The sequence below is a fragment of the Pteropus medius genome, unplaced genomic scaffold (genome assembly GCF_902729225.1).
Source record: "Pteropus medius unplaced genomic scaffold, Ma_sr-lr_union100, whole genome shotgun sequence".
NCBI classification, from domain to species: Eukaryota; Metazoa; Chordata; class Mammalia; order Chiroptera; family Pteropodidae; genus Pteropus; species Pteropus medius.
The window spans coordinates 1,043,759-1,066,027 of NW_024348242.1; the positions used below are offsets into that span (position 1 = coordinate 1,043,759).

The 22,269-nt window shown below is 57.4% G+C and overlaps 1 protein-coding gene across 2 annotated transcripts in view; it reads left to right on the plus strand.

Annotated features, from left to right (window-relative positions):
• Window positions 1-19,062: 19,062 nt before the first annotated feature.
• RIMBP2 (RIMS binding protein 2) overlaps window positions 19,063-22,269 on the plus strand; it is a 140,030-nt gene continuing 136,823 nt past the window's right edge. For both annotated transcript variants that reach the window (XM_039879221.1, XM_039879222.1), the window contains exon 1: window positions 19,063-19,283. The gene's annotated coding sequence lies outside the window, so the exon portion shown is untranslated. The remainder of the gene's footprint in view (window positions 19,284-22,269) is intronic.

The following is a 22,269-nucleotide window of genomic DNA, read 5'->3' on the forward strand; positions in this document are numbered from 1 at the left end:
GTAAGTTAATTGTAGGTGTTTTTGATAAATTTTTGATCATTACTGTTGTAAGAGCTTCTGTGGTCCGTATCTTAAATGTCAGCAGCACATGTGTATTTGGGAACCCACCGGAAGTTCTGCTGTTGACGACGAAGGCTAACTCGAGGACTCCGGGCTGTACCTCACCCAGGGGCTTTGAACGTATGTCCTCTTGACATTCCCATTACTGTCCGTGGAGCGGGGAGCCCTCCCCTCGCTAGAGCCATTTATCCTCTATGCGTTTCTCAGTCTTCTTTCAGAGTTTTTCTTATTAATAAGTGGACTTTCCTTAATTCATAACCCTTACTGAATTCTAATCTTTGTTATACTTTTTAAAGAAAACGAAGTTTACCATCTAAAAGAATGTCGTTCCTTCGCAACCACGGTGCTGGGACGCGGGGAGAGCCAGAGAGAAGCCACTGCCACCTGCACATGGGGGTGGCGGGGGTGGCGGTCGCACAAGCAGGGGACCTTCCGCCCGCCCCGCGGGCTCAGCAGGGTCACCGTTCCGACGACTCCCCACAGTCAAGGACAGAGGGTGAGGGGCCGCCCTCCGCGGCCTCCTCCCACATGTCATTATTATTTTGTCACTAAACTCACGCGCCTGCCCAGTTTAAGGAAGAGGAAGCGGAGACCCGGAGGTGGGCGCCCGGGTGGCGAGGCCCGTGGGGACGAGCGTGTCTGCCCAGGTCCCCAGTGGGCCAGGGCTGGGCCTTGCCAGGTGGCCAGGCCTCCGCCCTCGGTGACCGTGTGGCCGGCACGGCGAAGGGGCCTCGGCGGACGGGCCTGACTCGGGAGGGACACAGCGGTCCCTCCACAGACTGTGACGGCGGCCTGAGGGCCGGGGAAGCCGGACCCGGGCGCCGGGTCAGGAGCGCAAGGTGGCGCGGTGCCTGCCGGGAGCCCGCGCGTCGACTTCCGGCCTCGCGCTTCGCGAGATTCAGTTCTGGTTCTTATGGTTCCTCAGTGTCGACTTCCGGCCTCGCGGCTCCTCAGACGGTTCCGGTCTCGCGGGTCGTCAGAGCGGCTCTGGTCAGTTCCGGCGCGTGGCGCGGCGGCGTCGGCCCGGGCGTGGACGTGTCCGGTTCACGGCCGCCTTCAGGAGCGCTGTCCCCGAGCCCGCGCGTTGGCGGGACAGGAGGGGACGCGCTGGGCCAGCCGGGTCGGGTCCGGTCCCGAGGCCGCGCCGGTCACCACTCCCGAGCGTGTCCTGGGGTCGAGCGCGAGCCCCGAACGCGGAGGCCGGGGCCGGGGCCGGGGCCGGGGCTGGCCGCGCCGTGGCCCGGGGCTCGCGTCGGTGGAGGGCGCGCGCGGCCCGGGGAACCTGCCCGCCCCCGGACGCGGCCAGGAAGCTCACGCGCGCGTGTCCTCACGGAGTCGGGCCTGGGATCCCCCTCACCCCGGGCCGGGCCCTCCCCGTGCCGGCGACGCAGCGACAGCGCTCCTGCCGCAGCCCCCGCGGCCTGTCCACAGAGCGCCGCGGGCCCCGGGCGGATCCGGGGCGGGGTGGTGGCTGATCCGGCGACCCCGGACAGCCTGGACCAGGGGCCCGCGGGCAGGCGGCGGCTCAGGGACCGGCCGGGGCGCCGGGGAGACGGGAGGGCAGCCAGGTCTCGGCCAAGTGCACAGGACGGCGGGGCACAGGCTGCCTCTGAGGTGCTACGAGCAGGGTCGGGGTGCAGGGCTCTGTGAAGACTGGCGGGGACCGTGACAGCCTGCGGCCAAAAGAGGAGCAGACTGAAAAAGGGACAGAGGGGGTGGCGCGGCATGGGCCGCATGGCCTGCACCTGCTTCCCACGGAGCTCCTGTCTGCAGGGGGGTGGCCTTGGGCCAAGTAGGGCCGCGTCTCTGGGACGAAGATGTGGCCCACGCGGCTCATAGCGCCCGAGTCTCCGCGCTTGCGCGGGGACCGCTGCGGGAGGCGAGCGCCCGCCTTGCTTCGCGGTGTAAGTGCCTCGTTGCGCGTAGTGAGCCAGGCGTTTGGCCCGGGCAAAGGGGGACTGGCGAGGGCAGTGCCGGGGAGGACACCTGGGAGGACGGTGCGTTTGGGAGGCGCTTGTCATTGACAGCTGGGGGTGCCTGGTAGACACGGAAGTCAAGGAGTTACGTTGGCAGGTGAGAATGTGGGGAGAGCTCGGGAGAGCAGGGGAGAGAAGAGGCCGACGGTCTAAATGTAGACGGGTCGCCAGCACGTGGGAGCCGGACTTCTCTTCACCACCTGGCCCCGCGGGCGGCCAGTGGCTGAGAGGTGCTGGTCCCTGTGGAGCAGGTTTGGACTTTGCCCTTTGCCGCAGTCTCTGCCACTCCCTACTGCCTGTCACCTCTCCTCCCTCAGGTATATTCGCTTCCTGGTCCCTGGGGTTTGCAAATGCTGGAACTGGCCATGGACTTCTAGGGGGAGCACGTGGTTAGTGGGCGGATGAGTTCACGCGGCCCCTGCTCTCGCTTCCCCGTGTGCTGCCATTTTCTAGGGGCCAGGTTACTAAGTCCCAGGAGATGCGCCCTTGACCCCTGCCCTGATGATCCAGGCTCCTGACCCCAGACATATAGTGACCCCAGACACGTAGTGACCCCCTGGCATGCCACTCCCACAGTGTGGAGGCTTTTACCACATCGAACTAGAAAGGTAGGACTGCGTGTCTTCATGCCGACCGCAGGCTGTGGAGCCAGGCCTTCTGGGTTTGAGTCCAGACTCTGCCACTCACTTGCTGTGTGACCTTGGGCACGTTGCTTAGCTACTCTGTGCCTCAGCTCTCTCTTCTGTTAAATAGGATTGCCTGCGGAGTGAATGGGTGATGGATGGACAGTGCTTAGGTGGGCACTTGACACACAGTGTGTGTGCTTTTATTACGTGGTGTTGCTCTGATTTTCTGACCGTTCTTATAGGATTTTGGCTTTGCCTTTGTATGTAAGGAAAAGGTTTATCAAAGTGATTTTCCCCAGAGTGGGAAAAAAAAATCTTTCCTCCAATGACGAATTCCTCAAGGGGATTCTTCATAACTAGAAAAAATTACTGAGTGTTTAAAAATAACAGTTGATCTCAAGTTCTGGTGATCACATTGTCAGGAGTGGCCCATCCTGTCACAGCTGCGACATTTTGCCCAGAACTCATGCTCAGTAGTCGGAAGCTGGCAGGGCGGGGACCCGGCTGCGGGAAGTGCCGTCATCTTCAGGGCTCAGCAGATGGCCGGCTTCGTGGTGCTGGGGAAGGGGCAGGTGCTCCCTCTCCTGCAGCAGTGTCCCATCCTCATGGTTGAGCCCCTCTGCTGTCCCCACGGTGCACCCAGGACATGGGAAGCGTCCTGATGGGAGAGGGAAGGCACCGAGGACGTGGCCGCCCACGGCTGGGTGGTCAGGGGCACATGGCTGCCCAGGATGGTGAGCCTGGAGGTGCGAACCAGGCAAGGAGCCCTGCCGGCCTCCTGCTCCAGCCTGTCCTGGTGGCTCAGTGCACACTGTGGCCACTGCCGGGTGGCCATGCAGAGGAGATTTCTGTGGTTGGTTTATGTTTGTAGAAGAGAGAGTTAGTCGTGGCGTCATAGCCATTCAGCAGCAGGTGACAGCAGCAGATTTTTCCGTGTCTCTGCTAAGGGGAGTTGTCACAGGACTGCGGCTGGATGTACCCTGGGACTGGGACCCCTGAGAGCGTACCCAGCGCTGGTGGCTGATTGCCGAGACATCCCGGGGGACGCAGAGCGGGGAGAGCACGGCAGGCAGCAGGATTCGGACGCCACGTGGGCGGATTCGGGTACCCTCCTCCCCCTGCCTGGCTTTCGTGGATCTTTAGGGTCACTTTCCTGGAGTGCAGGTTCTGGGAACATCAGCTCCAGGGGGCATCTGGACATTGTCTACTGGAAGAAAGGAGAGTGGGCTGGGGCCTGCTTCTGAATGGACAGGCTCGGAAGGCAGGAAGCCCTGCTCCCTGACTCAGATCGGAGTTTTCTGTCTCTACATCTGAGCCTCTGATGCAGGGGGCGCAAGCTCAGGCCCTCCGCCTGCTTGCTGACAGGTTTGCTGCGTCACGATCTTAGGCTGCGTTCTTCTGTCACAGGGAACACAGCAGCGTGCTGCCCTCCACGAGGAAGTGTGCATACCACTCTCATTTCATGAAGCATGCAGCTCTTTCAACAAATGCTTACGGAACACCTGCATGCCAGGTGGTATTCCACGAGCTGGGATTACAGTGGTGAACAGCCCAGGCCGTCCCCATACCCAGGGCTTGTGGTCTAGAGAAGGCAGACAGGTGACAAACAACGTGATTAAGTAGAATGTATAGTAAGCCGGGTGTGATGAAGTTTTGGAGAAATAGAAATCTTGGGAGGACAAGGCATACTTGTGTAAGTTTGCATGCAGGATGTCAGGGAAGATCAGACTGAAAGGTGATATCTGGGTGACAGTACGGAACAGGCGAGAATGCGACCCATTAGGGTTTCTGGAGGGGGTCCAGGCTGAGGAGGCAGCGTGTGCAAAGGCCCTGAGCTGTGTTGGAGACCGGTGGCAGGAAGTAGTAGCAAGAGACTGCAGCATGTGTGCGTGTGTGTGAGGGCCGGTGGGTGGGGAGCCCCACCACGCAGTGTCTGCGACCTCCCTAAGGACTCTGACTTTCACGCCGACAGAATTGGGAGGTTGCGTACAGATAATTGGCCTGACTTCTGTGTCATGAAGGTGTCACCCTGCCCCCCCTTGGTGAGACGTGTCTGAAGGAGGAGCAGGGTAGAAAGAGGGAGACAGTTGGCAGGAGGTCAGGTGTCTTTCACAGCACACAACAGACATGTCTCCTAGATCCACGTGCTGTGTCATGGGGAAGCAGTGTCCCATATAAACTGATGGAGACCCACGAGTAAGCGAAAGGCCTGGTGCTCCTGTGAGCATCTAAGGCCTGATGACCTGAGGTGGAGCTGAGGCTGTGATGCCAGCGCTGGGGAGCGGCTGCAGATTAAGCTTCGCTCACCTGCTATGCGGCCCAGTTCCTAACAGGCCACAGCCCTGGGCGGGTGGGGACCCCTGGTTTAAATTCCCAGATTTCATAGGTTCTAAGGCACATGTTTCCCCTCACTTTCTGCCGGCTCTGAATCGGGTCGCGTTTTCCAGTCCGCGGCCGGGTGCAGCGGGCGGTGGGTGCTGCGTCCTCTGGCGCGCACTGCTGTGCTGAAGCACGGTGTTTCATCCGGTCGCCCTCACTCTGATGACGCTGTGTGTCTTGTCTTTACTTAGCTTGCTTCTCTGGGCCTCGGCCCCCACATGTAAGAAGAATATTGAATTAGCTCGTGTCCAAGGTTCTAGCTCATCATAGTGACCTTCCAGGGTGCTGGGATAGCTGTGGAGATGAGGCTGACCCTCTGTGGGAGGGTCCTTGCGGTTGAGACCGCCAAGCTCCAGGAGTGCTGTCTCTCCCGGGGTGGGGGTGGGGGGTGACTGTGTCCGGGACTCGGTGCAGCATGGGGCGTGCTTGCCCTGGTATTAACTAACAGCAGCGCTCGGCCCGGCTGTCCTGAAGTGACAAGGAGCACCGGAAAAAGCCCCACTAAAGACGTCAGTGCGGTTTAAATCTTGGGCAGCCACGTCCTTCTGGAGGGCCAGTTGCGGGGCGGCGGGGGGCGGGGGGTTTTCGGGAGCGGCGAGCGCACCTTATGGTGTGCGAATTACACCGCAGTAAAAGGCATTGAGAAAGGTGCGGTCCCCTCTCCTGCGGGGCTTGGGACGCGGTGGTCCCCAGGACAGCTCGCCTTTGCCCCGCCCGGTTCCTCGGCCTCCGCCCTCGTGGCCTGCAGCGCGTGAGACGGACAGCAGAGGGCGCTGGGCCCCCGGCGCTGCGGCCAGGCGCAGCCCCGCGGTGGACTGCCGCCGCTTTTCTCCTTGGCAACTGTTTTCTTAAAAACCTTAGGTGGATAGAATGCGTGTCAATCAAGTCCCATTTTCTCACTGACCCGTGCGACCCTTGAAGAGCTGTTTATCATTGCTTCTGAAGGGGGCCTCATCTTCAGGCCCCCAAGCCGACAGTGCGCACATAATCCACGGACAATGGCTACCTGTAGGTCGGCACTGCCCCCGGGACTCCCGCGGTGACTGCTTTTGTAAGACACAGCCGTTCAGGCCCCCAGATGGATTCCGAGCCTGCAGGGGACTCGCTGGTCAATAGGTGGGATGAGCCGCTTGGCCTGAGCTTTAATAAACCAGGCCTCCTGAGAAGGCGACTCCGGGGAGTTTCCCACAATGCTTAGTGCTTCCAGTAATCGCATCGGAACGGGAGAAGGGGCACAGGGGAAGGAATACACAGGTGACCAGAGCAGGAACAAATGACTTCGCGGTCAGCTTGCCCAGAAGCCCTGTGGGGGTCTGAGCCACTCTGGAATTCTGAAGATTTAGAAAGCACAAACACCTGTGCCGTGTATGAGCTCAGCGACCCCACCGTCGTCCTGCTCAGGGCCCTCCTCCATGAGCTGAGGTGGGCAGGCAGTGGAGGGTTAAACTGCGTCCCCCAGGGATGTCATCCAGGGCCCGCTGGGTGCTGGCGCGGCTTCAGTAAGACAGGAGTTTTCATTCTTGGGGCCCGAGGAGGCGGCGGCCCAGGGCTGCAGTGTAATGGAGGCCAGCGCTGGGTTCTGAGCTGGCTGGGGAGGGCCGAGTGGGGCTGGACTGGAAACTTGAGGTTCTTGATGGTCACGATGCCACCAGTTTCGATCCAGTTGAATTTGAGGTGCAGTACAGCGTCAGGAGGGAGACTGCAGATGGCAGGCAGTGTCAGGGTGGCCGCATCACGGGGCTGAGTGCTGCAGGCAGAAGGGGGATGGTCAGGGGAGAAGTAATGGCCGAAGAGCTGCACGAGCCTAAAAAGCCCTGCTGGAGGACGCAGATTTGTAAAAGGGACGAACGGAGGGCAAGACCCTGTGACACCAGCATCGACGAAGACACGTAGCTAGACATGGAGGTCCACGTGGTCGGAGGTTCACCAAGAGGTGAAACCACGTGTGGAAAGCAGCCCCCCCACCCCCGATCAACAACTTTCATGGCACTTTTCAAGCATATAAGAATGTGGAGGAATTATACCATGAACACAGGCAGATATGCCCACCATCTAGATTCTACAATTAGCATTTTGCTATATTTGCCTTAGCGTAAATTAATCCATCTGTCACACTGTCCATCAATTCATCTTATTTTTAAATTAAAACCTTTCCAAATTCTAAGACGCCACACAGTTGACAGATATCGACTCAGGTTAGCATCCTAAAGTCTTTTCCACTCGCTGGAGATCACTCTTCACTGCCACCAGCTCCAGGTCTTCACCGCCTGCTTATTTCCGGGCGCAGAGGCTCCGGGAGGAAGAAGGAAGACAGCCAGTAGGTGGCGCCCGAGGGCAGCAGGTTTTCTCAGTGGCGGAAAGTGAGTGTGAGCCACCTGGCCCAGGTCCTGGCGTCACAGTTGAAGCTGGCATTTCTGCAGTTTTTGCTTCTGTCTGGGGTTTAGCTCCCTGTGGCTGGAACAGGGGAACGTGTTGAGCTGGGCAACGACAAGTCACTCCCATTGAGTGCACCTGAGGCTTGATAAATGCCTGCCCTTTATCCAGCAAAAGTCAGGTAATCTCAGGCGAGCAGGAAGCAGTGACGACAGGGAGTTAGTTGCAAGACGGACAGAGAAGCTGTGGGGGAGAGGTCAGCAGTGGAGAGTTTTGCTAAGAAAATTGTGCAAAGGGAAAGAGGAGTAACCTGGGAGAACCTAGATTAGAAGTTGGTCTAGACCCTTCCCTCTAAACGTGAGTAAGACAAACAGCAACAGTAGCGACAACTTAGTAATGATGATAAGCTTGAGTAAGTCTGCTTGGTGCAGCCAGCAGAGGCCTCCTCGAGCAGGGGATAGAACCCAGCGGGTCCTGGGTCGGGCCTCTCGGGAGAAGCGGGGTAGGTTTCCTCCCCTTGATGAGGCTAGCTGCGTCCAGTCCAGCTGGGTTCCCACGGCGCCCTTAGATACCTCTGGAATGCCCGCGATGGGGCGCCGGTGACTCTAACTGCCACCGTCACGTACAGAACCCCGACTGTGCCAGGCGCATCCCATGTGCCTGCGTCTCAGGCTGCAGCGCCGTGTCCTAGCAGGCAGGTGTGGTATTGCCACCCGTGTTACCGATGAGACACGTGAAGAGGGGAAGCGGCTTTCCGCAGGTCGCCACAGCTGGAATTCAGCGCGCACTTAGCGTGAGCCGTGTCGCATCAGTCGGGATGGGTTAGCTTGGGCCGCCATAACAAACGGAGAGTCTCAGTGGCGTAAACATGTAGGTTGATTTCTCCATCATGCAATATGCTCACTGCAGGTCCCCAGGTGGACTCTGCACGTTCTGCGGGACTCGGGCTGAAGGTAGACAGCCTTTTACCTGGAAGTGACAAACATATCAAGCAACTGCCCACAGTGCTTTGACCACAGCAAGGCACACGGCTCTCCTTGAGTCGCTGGGGGATGCCTGTGTGTGAGGGCACTAGGAAGTGCCTGAGGTCTTTTTGCCCTTGTAATATCTAATTGCTTGGGCTTTTTGGAATCATAATATCTTAACCCAAACGAACACTTTTCAGTGGTAGAGTTTTTGCCCTGCAGGAAATAAATCGTGGATGGAGCCACGTTTGCACCAGCGTTCCGTCCTGACGCTGGGACTGGCACCCCGGGCTCACTTCGCCGTCCCGCTGCAGACAGTCTGTTGGCCTCTCCGGTCCAGCCTTGCGTATTCTGCTCGTTTGGTTTCTAGACCGTGCGTGAGGGTCTGCCTGAGCAGCGAGCACCGCTCTGGCTGTCTGTGTGCCCCGTGTTGGGTCAGGCTGCAGACGGTCTGTTTCTAGAATGAGCCTCCCCTCTTGGATCTGTCTGACAAACAAACTTCACACACAGCTTCTTGATGGGCGCACACACCAGCTTCCCATGGTTTCTGTGGGGTCGTGGGCTCGTGGCTTTGCTGAGTGTCATCCTTGTTTCTATCCTATCAGCTGGCTGAACAGACAGACTGGGCGGAAGAGCCACCAGCAAAGCGAGCAGCTTGTGGGAGAGCCGCTGGGCATTCCCGGGGAGGCGGGCTAGGGCCACTCGCCCCTCAGTTACCTGTGTAACGGAATCCCTGCCTGGGCTCTAAGTGCACAGGATGCTAGGGGCGCGGCTCAAGTGCGTCCCCTGGGCATTAACAACTAAGCAGAACTGGGAGATGTTTAGTTTGGGGAAGGCAAGTAGGAATCAGCAGGTGTGTGCAGAGAACCCTCCCGATGGGAGTTTGCCTGCTTCAGGCTTAAGAAATAAGTCCATAGTTTAACTGAAAACGATCTTGTGGGAGAGAGAACAGGAAGGAAGTATAAAGGGATGTGGTGCAGAATATTTTATCACAGCTGTTCTCTGGAGCCTAAGATAAAAAAAGAAAAAAATATTGTTATGTCAATTAAAAGAGGGTTTGACAAAAGCAATAGAATATACATACAACTAACTGTGTTTTAAACATAGGGCTTATTTTTTTCTCACATGAGAAATTTAGACGTTGGCAGCAGCTGGCAACGATTCAATGGCTCAAGGATGTCAGGGCTGTGATTATGATTCCTTTGGTCTTTCCCCTCATGATTGCAGATGGCTGCCGCAGCTCCAGCCATCACATCTGTATTTATGAGGGAAGCAGATGTGCTCCCAGAACCCTTCCCGCTGCACCCCCTCAGATGCCTGCTCACAGGTCACTGGCCAGAACAGTGTCACATGGCCCCCTCTGGCTCCAGGGTCGGGTGCAGCGCCCCGCTAAATAACCAGTATCCTGTTTATGTAGGAAAAGGGACAAATGGGTATCAGGAAGGGTCAGCACCATGTGCCTCACTCGCCAAACCCAATTCTGCACAACACTTAGCATCTCTCTTTCTTCATCTTAGGGGGACCACTTCTCCTGTGCCTCACCCAGGGGGACAGCGCTCTCCACAAGGCGGCTTTCCACCATGTCCAAATGCACTGGGGCAGGCTGGGGACCAGCCCCGGCGGCAGATGCCCAGGGCCGGACGGGCCAGATGGGCACCCAGGGTCCTGTCCACTGGAGACGGAGGACAAGAGCCCAGGGAGCAGCTTGCGTGTGTTGGGGTAAAGGCTTTTCATAGCATCGGCCTGTGAACAGACGAGCCTGAGGAGCGCGAGCTACCGGGGATGAGCCGGAGTCTGTCCTTGGTGCGCTCTGGGGATTCTTCCTGTGTTTTTTCTGGATTTTTCTACTATATTTTCTGCCGTTCTATTTTAGCATTTTAAAAACTTTATTTTGATGTAATTTAACACAAAAGCAGCAAGAACAGCATAAAGAACTCTTTTATATCCTTTACCCAAATTCATTGTTTACATTTTGCCCCAATTTTTAAAATCATTTTATCATCTATCGATTATCTCTCTATTATCTGTCTATCTGTCTATCTATCTCTCTCTGTCTGTCTATCATCTGTCTGTCTGTCTGTCTACCTGTCTGTCTATCATCACCTGTCATCTATCTAGTTTTCTATCTATCCACAGGGAAGGAGAGGGAGAGGGAGAAAGATTTTCCCTTAAAACTATCTGTTTGGAAGTAAATTGCAGATATATTGTACTTTTATTCCTAAATATTTTAGTGTACTTTTTTCTAAGAAAAAGGACACTCTCTAACACAACCACGGTATGGTGATCAAAATCTAAAAATTACACGCTGATGAAATACTGTTATCCAACCCATGGTCCCTGTTCAGACTTTACCCATCGCCCCAACAATGTCCCATGCAGCCACGTTTTTCCTGGCCCAGCGTCTAGTTTGGGACCGCGCGTTGCACGTCGTCGTCACGGCTCTGAGTCGGGCCCCATCCGCGAGGGTGCCGGTGGCGGGTTCTAGTGACAGCCGTGCCCCGCTGCCGGTCCTGTCCTCTGGTGAGAGCACCTCTGCGAGGAGGTACGCCTGTCCTGGGAGGCGTGTCCGGCTCCTTTGGAACCTGCCTGAGAACAACCCAAATGTTACACACAGGCGTTTACATGGCGGAGAGGGGCCGCGTCGTCAGCCACCGTGCCTGAAATTCACCTTCACGGCTGAAGTGGGTGCTTCATCTTCCTTCCTGCTGTGGCTTTGATTTTTGAGTTATCGGAATTGTCCAGAAAAAGCTGAGTTGGTTCCATTAACAAAGCCAGCCGCAGACTCATCCTAAGGGAACGTCCTGTCACAGGGAGCTGCAGCCCCAGCAGGGGAGGAGAAGGGTCCCGGGAGGGACGGTGACTCACGACTCGCGTGCCAGGGGCCCGGCAGGTAACAAGAGTGAGCGGGCGGTCGGGGAATTGAGGGAGCAGCGGAGCTCGTGGGGAGAAAGCGGGCGTCCACCCTCGGCCTCTGCCAGCCGTCGACCTGAGGGCACGATGCCCTGTCAGTCCACACAGCTTGACGACGGGCAGAAATCTTGGCCGGGTGTGCACTCTTTGGATTCTAGATCTGTCACCAAAGCCGATGGGAGGTCGTGCAGACCCTCGCAGTACGGACTCACGTGCCCGCCGATCCCAGTCTTTCTCATTTGTTAACCGGCTTGGTCCTCGCGAACCCCGCTTCAGACTTCAGCTGCGCTCCCAAAGCCAAGTCTCTGAGAGACGACGCGCTTTGTCTCGGCCTGTGCGTTTCCTGACCGAGCCAACCGACACTGGTCTCATCGCCCGAACCGTCTCTGTGTTTGGCAAGACGCACGCGGTTCTGGGATTGCTGCGGCAGGTTCCCGACCCGCTAGAGAACCATCTCAGCGTCTCCTGCTCCTGGCTCACGGGCCGGGGGGAAGTCGTCTCATTTTTTTTAATTGTGTGCACAAAGCAGAGGCGGCGAAAGGGCCCCTCGCTGCCCGGGCAGCCGAGGCCTCCGCAGACAGCGCCTTCCCGCGTTGGCGCTGCCTCGTCTTGTCGGGCCTCACGCCACGCTGCCCGTGACCTCGTGGAGCACGTCCAGATGCGGTGAACGGCTCTCGGCTGGTCCTGAAAGTGGCTCGGGGAGAACGCCCTGACCAGAAGGAAGACGCAGCGGGAGAACCCGCATCTCTGGGACCTTCAGGTTTGGAGTTGCATCTTGGGGTGAAAACGGGGCCGGACCAGGCGAGGGGGTCTGAGCGTCTCCTTGCGTCTCAGGTGAGGTTTCACAGCGGTGCCTTCCAAGTGCCAGCCTGCCAGGCCTGTGCCACCTCTCCACCCACCCTCGTCACTTTACACGAGCAGCCATTCCAGCGTCTTCCACAGACCCATTCTCTCTAAGACAGCTGCTTTCTCGATGGCCGTTATCAAGCTGCGTGATCTTGAGTTGGCAGGAACCATGGTGGACCGTCCAGGGCCGGGGCTGTGGCCCTCCTGCCATGCAGACAGAGGACATAGGGTCAGGCTGCCCTGCGTGGACCTCAGATGGCCCTCGTGTCACTCAGTGGAAAAAGAAAAGAGTGCTCGCCCCTGCGGTGAGCCTGCACGGGGCTCCGCTCTCCGCCCCGTCTCCCCGGGACCGTGCGGCTCCCACCGGGCCTCCGCACCTGGCCCTGTTCCCGCTGTCCCCTGGTACCTGTGTGGCTCCCTGCCTGGCCTCCGCAGCTGGCCCTGCTCCCGCTGTCCCCTGGTACCTGTGTGTTGGCTCCCATCCCTGGCCTCTGCGTGACCCCCTGGCCCCAGCATAGCTGTCCCTGGTACCTGTGTGTGGTTCCCATGCCTGGCCCCTCCATAGCTGGCCCCCAATGTTGTCCCGGTGCCTGTGTGGCTCCATACCAGCCTCCGCTGGCTATTTAATCGGCGTAATCCCCGGTGCCTGTGTGTTTTCCATACAGCGCCGCGGCTATTTAATCCATTTTTCGACTGTCCCCGATTTGCCTGTGTGTGACATACCTGGCCTCCATGGCCTGGCCCCATTTAATCATGTTGCTTTGGTGCCTGTGTGTTGGCTCCATATGACCTCCATGACTATTTAATCATTTTGTTATGCTTGGGTACCTGCATATATTGACAGGCTCCCCATACACTATTTATCATCATGACTATTTTAATCAGGCGGCTGATCCCTGGTGCCCATGATATTGTGGCTCCATGCGGCCTCATGACTATTTTTGCAGCTCCCTGCACTTCCCTCGCTGCCCTGGTCTCTGCTCCTCTCTCGCCGTCTCAGAGTGGACTTCTGAGGCTCACGGCCCATCTGTGTCCACCTCTCGCCACCTTAACGTCACCCATCTTTAGACACCCATCCGCCTCCCTGTCCTGAGCACAGGAAGCAGGGCCGGCTGTCACTGTCTGCCATGTTCTGAGCAGGAGCGCACGCAAGGAGACGGGTGACCCTACAGGCATCCTGAGGGCATGGGGACACTTATCCTGTCCAGCCAGGCTGTCACTCTGAGCTCCCACGGCCTGTGGTGGGAGTCGTGACTGGACAGCGGGGTGCCACTGCTGCGACTCTGGAGCCAGACGTGTCCGCCCCTTCTCTTCCTCTGCCTCTCCCTCTGTCCCTGTCTCTCTCTGTCCCTGTGTCTCTCTGTCCCTGACTCTGTCCCTGACTCTGTCTCTCTCTGCCTCTTATTCAGTCTCCGTGGGGCTGGAGGAAAGCCGTCCCCCAGCGGAAGGCTGCGGGGCACCTGTGCGGGGCACCTGTGCGCCCGGGCAGCTGCCTCACTGTCCTGAGCAGTGGACCGACTGTGGTTTTCCTCCCGCAGGAGGAACTGCTGGGCCAGGAGACTGTCGACGGCCGCGGCCACTGAGGCTGTCCCGGAAGGAGCGGCTGTGGCCTCAGAGACAACAGGCAGCCATCTGGGCGGCAGGGAGCCCCACCTCGGGGGGGCCACACCCCCACGTGAGTGCCCCTTCCTGACAGCACCGGCCGTGTGGGAGGGCTGTTCCAGGTCGCTTGCCCAAGCTTCCCTTGTCGCCCGTGAAGCATTATTTTGGTGGATTATGAAGGGTCAATGTTTTCTCAGGCTGCTTTTTTCTTGCTGTGCTGTTGCGGTGGTTTGATGGTTCGATGTGTTTGAACTAAGTTTGTACAGGATTGTGGGGTAGGTCTGGGGCAAACGGTAACAGTAACATATCGAATCTAGTATAAGTGTTTCAGAGTTTCATATACTCTGCAATTCCTCTGTCCCTATTCAGCCCAGTAGCCAAAGTAAACATGCGAAGTACTGGGTATCTTCTTTGGTATGCCCTGTGAATATATGTGTGTGTTTACCTAATTTAATATATAACATATTTATTATAGAATGCATATTTAATAATAGTACTTAAAAGTATCCAGAAGACATTTTTTATTTCAAACAGTAAAATTTGCCTTTCTTAGTTTTAGTTCGATGAGTTTTCATAAATAATAGTGCTTTGAGTTACAGAGAAGTAGTCATGTATCTGCACATGGTGAACAATTCACACTGCCACAGTAAAAGGGATGTGTCACTCTCAGACTCCTGGTCCCCGGCCCTTCCCTGAAGAGACAACCACTCCCACTGTGGCGAGCTTCCTGGCCCAGTCACATGCACGTGCGCACGCACGCCTTTTTCACGTGCAAACAGAAGAGCACGTGCAATTTTCTTTATTCACTTAATGTGTTTTGGAGATTGTGTTATAGCAACACCTCGTTTTTTGAATTGGAGCGTGCCGAACTGTTCATTTGCACCCCCTGCCAAGTTTCGTTAGATCGTTGGTCTTACTGATTTGTAAGAGCTCTTTTTATATTAAGCAAGTTAGTCTCTAGCTCTTCAAGAGGCAGATTTATCACGAAGCAAGTGAAGTTTACGTTTCAGAGGCACTTGTGTAAACCCTCACGAGACACTGGAAAGGGTCCTGGCACCGAGGTCACGCAATTCACTCAGGCTGTTTGAGCTGCAGCCAGTTACGATGACTGGATCTTTCTGGTGAGCCGCCCTGTCATGCGGGCGTTGTCAGACAGGCTCTGGGCATTCCGAGACCCAGCTAAGACGCAGTTCAGTCGGGGTCACGTTAAATCTGGATTTAGTGGGATGTGTTCAGTAGTTACACCCAGTCACTGCTGGGTGTAACTCATCTCTGGCCATCATGGCATGGGATGGCTTTCTGTCATACTTCCACTGCTGTTTATGCTGAATTACCCTTCATGACCCTGTGAGGCTGAGGCTTGTCTCGTGAGATGAACACACTTCCGGCAGTTGGCACTGGGAGCGTGGGGCGGGAGAAGAGGTTTGAGATGAGCGGGGACAAAGGCTGGTCCGTGGGCAGTTCCCCCAGCCTGTAAATGTGCAGCTGGAAGCTGAGGACACTGTTCTTGGCAGTGCATGGCCAATGGGGAGCTGTCCTGCTTGGAGTGGCCTCGGTCACCCAGCAGACGTGAGCGTGACCCCAAACAACCTGACTTTCTTGATGGTCATCAAACCAAATAGCATCCGTCAGAATTCGATGCTTGTCACACCTACCTGGGAACAGCAGTTCAAACAGCAAGTCCGTTTGTCATAATTTTACATAAATAAATTTGTTTAAGAAAACTTTTAAACTACCAATAACTTTAAAAAACCAAAATTTGATGAATTATACTAAGGAAATAATTTTTTTTCTAATCTCTCCAAAGAATGATTTTACAAAGATTATAAGGTAATCAAAGATTATACAGCTGAAAAAGAGTGAGAAAAAGTGTTATAGAGATGTGTCAGGCAAAGAAATATAATGCTGTTTTTCTGGATTTTGTGATATTTGTGGGTTTTGTCAGCCTTTTAAAGTCTGACATTTGCTGCGATTTGTTTTCTCATTCTTTATAAATCATCATATCTGTACTATTTTGTATCGTTGGGTTTTTAAAATCTGTCTTAAACAGAGCTCCTCTAAGTGGATAAACTCCAGACTCCACAAAACCCGGACCCATACTTGAGTCTGAACCTTGCATTGCAAGTATTTTATCCCGGTTTATAATTTATCTTTTTATTTTATTTATGGCACTTTTTCACTGTGCAGAAGTTTTAAATTTCCACATAGTCTAATTTAACGGGCCTTCCCTTCGTCTCTTGTTTTCCTGTCCCATGTCGAAGTCCTTCATGATTTCTTCTAGGGCGTCTACGTCTTCCTTTATATGTTTATAAATACTTGATTCTTCTGAAAGTGATTTCGCGTAAGAATATTTTTTAAATTATTCAGTTTTCTGAATATCATTTATTGAATCATCAATCTCCTTATTGATTAGAAGTGCCCCTTTATCATGTATTAAATTCTCATATGTAACTGGATCCGTTTACCCAGGTTGGTTCTATTGATCTATCTGTTCATACACCAAGAGCAAACAATTTTATTTATAGATTTGTAATATATTTTAATGTCTGATATGGCTAATACCTTTCTATTTTTATTTTTTTACCCTAGAAAATGTTCAGATTACACTTTTGTGCTGAAGTTTAGAATCACTGTCCATAGATCTAAAATATCCTGCCTTTATATTTATTGTAATCACATTAAATTTTAAGGTCGATGTAGGGAGAATTTTATGAAATTTAAGCATCTCATCCAAGTATTTTTAATTTTCCTTTTCCCCTCAGTTTTCTTCATATGTATCTGACACACTTCTGGTTCAGATCGTTCGTCGGGACGTGCTTTTTGTCTGTTCTTGTAGATGGGATTCTTTGCTCTCCCTTGTATTTTCTGGCTGGTCGTTCTCGCTGTCCATGAGAGCCATTGATTCTTGCCCGTTATTAAATGCAGTAACACCCAGGTTGTTGCTGGGGATGAAGAGCGTGCTGCCCTGTTCTGTCACAGCAAGTTCTGTGGTGGCCCCGTCTGCTTCTGTTGCACGCCACACTGTCCCGTCCCTGTTTGTAAGCGCCTCGTGGTTCACCCGGGCTTTCCCAGTCGCCCGTTGGACCACCTCCAAAGACTGCTTGCCTTTTGGACCTGCGACGGCCCGCTCCGTGTTGGACAGGGCGCCGCGGGCACGGACCCAGCACTGGGCCTGCAGTGGGCAGCGGCCTTCCGCAGGGGCCCTGAAACGGCTTGGTGGCCACACTTCGCTCTGGCCTTGGAACTGGCCGCACAGAAGGCCGGCCGTGCTTCGTGGTGTCCCGGGCCCACGTCCCCGTCAGCACGGCCCTGTTGTTAGCTGGCCGGTCGAGGGGACTCTGCTGCTGTCGCTCAGCCCTCAGCGCGTGGGAGAGCAGAGTGGCGTTTTCTCGGAGCTGTCCTGGTGCGGACTGCCCACTGTGCCCGCTCTGCACGGGCGCCTGGTCAGCATGTGGCCGTCTCACCCATAGATGGTGCTTCTGGGAGCTTTGGGCAGCCTGGCGGGTCCCCATTGCCACACCTCTGTGGGCTCTGCCTCCGGTCCCGGGCTAGGCCGCCTCTGCGGGGCAGGGTGGCGCCTTTGACTTCGTCAAGGCGCAGAGGCGGGGACCGCTGTGCCTGCCTGGGCCGCCCCCTCCCGCGTGCCGGCCATCCTCGGTGTTCACACAGGTGGACCGGGTCCTGGGCCTCCCTGGTGGCCTAAGGGCAGGCCTGTGAGCTGCTCTGGTTTGCTGACTGGTCTGCTACCTTATGCACAGAGGTCACCTGGGTTTTGGGACATTTGAGCGTGGCACCACGAGCTGGAACTCCACCTCCTGTCTCGCTTGGGCAGTGTGACTCTAGTAGGGACAGCAGGGACGGCATCCTGTCCTGGCCAAGCTGCCCGGTCAGCGACCTTTTAAAAGAGTGAGTCCTAGGGGGACAGCTTTCCCTTCTGTCAACTGCTTTGTCTCCCAGACAGCCCACGAGGTGGACGCTCTCCTAGAGGCAGATAGGGTCCGTTTCCAGATGAGGGGACAGACCGACCTGCTCAAGGCCACACGGAGTCAGGATTTAGCGTGACTCCCAATTCTTGTGCTGTTTTCGCGGCCTTTCCTTCTTCTGGCTTCTTTTAAGTTGAGCTGAGGTAAACGTATAAAATTAACCATTTAGAAATATACGGTTCGCTGGTGTTTGGTGCGACCAGTGCCTTTGTCTAGTTTCAAAACATTGTCACCCCCAAAAGGAGACCCCGTGCCTGCTGGCGGTCACTTCCCACTGCCCCCTCCTCCCGCGGCCAGCAGCCACAGCCGCCGTCTCCGTCTGTCTCCGTGGGGCTGTTCCGGGCAGTTTTATCACTGGGGTCCTGGGCACGTGGCCTCTCTCATTCAGCATCGTTTTCAGGGTTCACTGAGTAGTAGCGTGTCAGTCAGCTCTCCGTCCCCCTTGATGTCCGAATTGCTTTCCGTTGCCCGGGTGGGCCAGCTTTGTTGACCCGTTCACCTGTCTGCACACATGAGGTCGCGTCCACGCCCCGGCCGCCGTGCCCCGCTTTCTGTGTTCCGTGCTGGGTCCCTCTTGGCTCGCAGTCCTCGGAGCCCACGCTCTGTCTGCAGACCGGAGAGGGCGGGGCGGGCAGCCGCTCCCCGCCGGCACCAATGAGCTTTCTGTCCTGTCCCGCAGGCTCCCCGCCCGGCTGGAAACCCGTGTCCCACCCGCACGCCGCGGTGCCCAGGCGCCATCTCGGGGCCTGCGTGTCCTCGTGCGGGCAGGCGGTCAGTGGAGGCCCTCTGCCACGTCGCAGTGTGGCCCGGTACGGGGCTTTCCTTTGGAGGGGCTGAACCGCTTTGTGGCTTTAACCGGTGGGCTTTTCATTCTGGGCAGGAGAGTCTGTGTGCGTGGGGTCCAGGCACGGTTTCCTGGCTTTCGCTGTCCCACGCCGGCGTTGCTAGGTGGCTGGCGTGTCTGTGCAGCAGCCTGGACCTCTGGGGGAGTGGGGACCGTGGCGTCGGTCTCCGTTCCATGCCAGAGGCCTAGAGGACGAGGGGGCCAGCCAGTGGGTGAAGGCTGCGACAGCTGGGGTCCTTCCACAGTCAGTGATCCTGGCAGCACTGGGCTCCTAGCTGCCTGGGGGCGAGCAGGGGGCAGAGGGCTGGTGATACCTTGGCTGGCTACAGACGGACTGCTGGCTGCCAGCAGGGGACGTGGTGCGCGTTACTCCACCAGCCAGTCACCGACCAGAGCCCTGAGCCCTGCTGGGCTGAGAGGCGGCCTCACCTCCGTGTCTGCCCCAGCGTTTGGCCGCAGCGCAGTGGGAAGGAAGCCGGCAGTGAGGGAAAGCCATCTTGGTGTGTGTGTGTGCGTGTGTGTGTGCGCGCGTGCGTGTGCGTGTGTGTGACACTGACGTTTCACAGGCTCCGGGCTCTGCTGCATGGCGGATGACTCTCCCCTGCCCCCGCCCCCGCCCGCGCCCTCCCTCCCTGTCGCCCCCAGTTTGTAATCTGACACAGCCGACTGCAGTTGTCTCCTGAACCTCCGATCCTGGCGGAGCTGCTGCTGCGTGGAAGGTAGGCTGAGATTTGCTTTTTCCCCTAAAAATAGCCTGGTGTCCCTCACCTTCCCGCACCGGGGCTGCGGTGGCATTGGTCTCAGGGCCACTGCCCAGCACCCTGCCCTGACAAAGTTTATTCCCAGCTGTCTGAGAATGCCCTTCAGCCAGGGTCCAGGTGCTGCAGCTGACAGGATGCTGTGGATCCTGGCGCGGGAGCCAGGAGCGGTGTTTCCACACCCTTCCTCCTGCCAGTGCCGGACGGTGCTGCTGGGTCCCCAGGGCTCCGGGAGCCCATGTCCCAGGGCCAAGGCTGACCCATCCCTCTCTCCCGTGGGGTTCTTCTTCCCCTCCTGCCCCCAGCTTTGCAGAAAAGCCCCTCTGGGCAAAGTTCGACCTCATGCCGGGCAGTGCCTTCCTGACCCCAGGCTGCGATGCCCCATCTTTCCGAGGGAAGCCTCTTGGCTTTGGACGGGGTCTTCGCGCGGGGGTGGCTGCGGTGGGGAAGGGGCCGCGGGCCAGAAATCAGAGTTGGCTGTTTCCTCCACAGCGCGGCTCAGAGGCGGAATGCCTTGAGCGAGGGACCCGCACGTTAAGATTCTGTCAATTCATGTCCCTTGGACTGACTTGAATAATTTGTTTGTCAAAACAGATGTTCCCAGCAGAATGTGTGTGCGTGTGTGTGCGTGCCCGTGTGTGCGTGTGTGCCTGTGTGCACGCAGCAGGCTGTTTGCCTGGCAGACTGGTCCCCTGCAAGCTGCATTTTCACCTGGAAATGCAGTGTTTACAGGATCACCTGCCCGGAGGGAAGTTGGCTTTGGGGGTCCGGGAGGGGGCTGGGGTGTGGCTTGTTCTCCTGAAGCTGAGGCCTCAGCAGGAGCAGGTTTGCTCCTGTCCCCAGGGAGCCCACACAGGCTGCCCCCACATGGTCAGGCTGAGGGCTGGGCAGATGGGGCGCACCCCCGTCATTGGGCTGGGGGCGCGGGGGTCCCTGCAGGGGTTCCCTAGCCCTGTCTGCTGGGTCTCCATCCCAGCAGGTTCTTAGGATGCTGGGTGAGCTAGCAGGATGGGGACTTGGGGGGAAGGGGAGGTGAGGGTGCCAGGTCCAACCTGGCATCTCTGTGCATCACCTCCTTCCACTGGAGAGAGACCCCACTTCGTTCAGGGAAGGCGAATGGCACGGATGGGAGGCAGCGGGTGAGGAGAGTGAGCTGGCTCTGAAAATGGCAGGTTGGATGGAGGGAGGGAGGCTGTGCCCGGTGGCATGGAGCGCCTTGCTCTGTGGCCAGCGCCGGCAGTGGACGGGGCACTGGCGAGGGGCCACTGCAGACCCCCCCACACACCCATCCCATGCCACAGCCTCTGGAGTTCGTTTCTGTCCTGGACGGTGTCCGGCCCCTGAGGGCGGGGGTCCCCCCTCGTGGTGTGACGTGGGCTTCTGCGCTGTGTGTGCGGAGCCTCCAGGCCCGTGGCTTCTGCGTGGGCCGGTGGTGTGGCGGGAAGGCAGCGGGGGCCCCATTCGTGGTGCGGGGCGACTGTCCAGGGTGACTGTCCAGGGCTGCACAGCTGGCCACATGGCCCTGGACCCTGGACGTGGAGCAGCGCGTTTTGAGGTTGTTCGGAGAAGTGGCCGGCAGCTGCTATTGCCACCCTCCCCTTCTGAGAAGATGACAAACCGGGTCAGGGGAAGGCTGGCATCGTCAACGTGCCGGGAAGGCGTGTGAGCTCCAGGGGCTGTCCCCCACCCCTCGCCAGAGGGGTGTGTGACCTGCTCACCCAGAGCACGGCTGCCAAGATGTGGGACCTGGCACAGCCAGAGCCGGCGTGGGTGCTGTGGGACCTGCCTAGGTGACGTGGTGCGCAGATGGGGCCGAGAGCTCCCAGCGGTTAAAACAGGGAAGCAAGCCACTTCCGCCGCTCCCTCCGCGGCACTTCCGGCCTCACTCGTGTGTGGCTCCGGCCCGTCGGGAGAGGACCGCCCGCGCGTGCACGGCGAGGAGAGGGGCAGAGGGGCCGAGGAGAGGGGCAGAGGGGCCGAGGAGAGGGGCAGAGGGGCCGCGCGGAGGCTCTGTCCTGAGCCGCTTGCGTTTCCCCTTGAGGCCGCCTCCTCTGTGTTTTCGGAGCAGAGCTTGGGGCTTCAGTCAGAGCAGTGGCTCTCAGGTGTCAGTGAGCATCCGCGTCTGACGGAGCAGCTCTAGGGAGCCGTGAGTTTGTGAGTCTCGGTTCCCAGGGGTGCCGATGATGCTGGCGGGGGACCCACTTTGAGAACCTCTGGATTAGCGCAGGACCACCCGGCGTTTAGGCGTCTCTGGGAGGGTCCACTGTCTCTCAGTCTTTGGCCGCGGTTACAGGTGAGTGGTGCTGAAAACAGAGCCTCCCTCTCAGGTAGGTCTGTGTCCTAAGTGTCCAGCCGCCTGTGCCGGGGGCCACCATCACGTTCTGGGTGTCCAACCCCCTGTGCCGGGGGCCACCATCACGTCCTGGGTGTCCAGCCCCCTGTGCTGGGGGCCACCTTCATGGAGCCACCACCAGCAGCTGTCCCGGGTGGCAGCGGGTAGCAGCGCCAGGCTCTCTCTGTGGTTCCCACATCTGCTGGAGGATTGGGATCTGTGTGGTTCTGAGAGCCGGTGAAGGACTGGACTGGCAGTTCTGGTCAGTTATGGATGAACTGGAGTGGCCGACACCAACTTCTAGAACTTTCTGTTCTTCATTTCTCTGGTCCCTTTTGAATTAGCTCGTTGTATCCCATGACTGCGTTTCCCCAGCCTGCACTTTGTGTCCGTCCCTTTGGAGAGCTGTCTGGTCATGTTAGGGAGCCTGCTCTGGCTGCCTGCCGAGGAGCCGCGGCCCTGCTCCTGGAGCCCCCGCCACCAGCCCAGCCTGCTGCCAGGCCCTGCTGCGGTCCTTGCTGGTCCCCAGCTCCCCCTTCTCTTCCCTCTCCCTCTTTTACTCCTCCCTTCCTCTCCCCGTCTCCCCTGGCCTCTCTTTCCGTGTCTTCCCTTCTG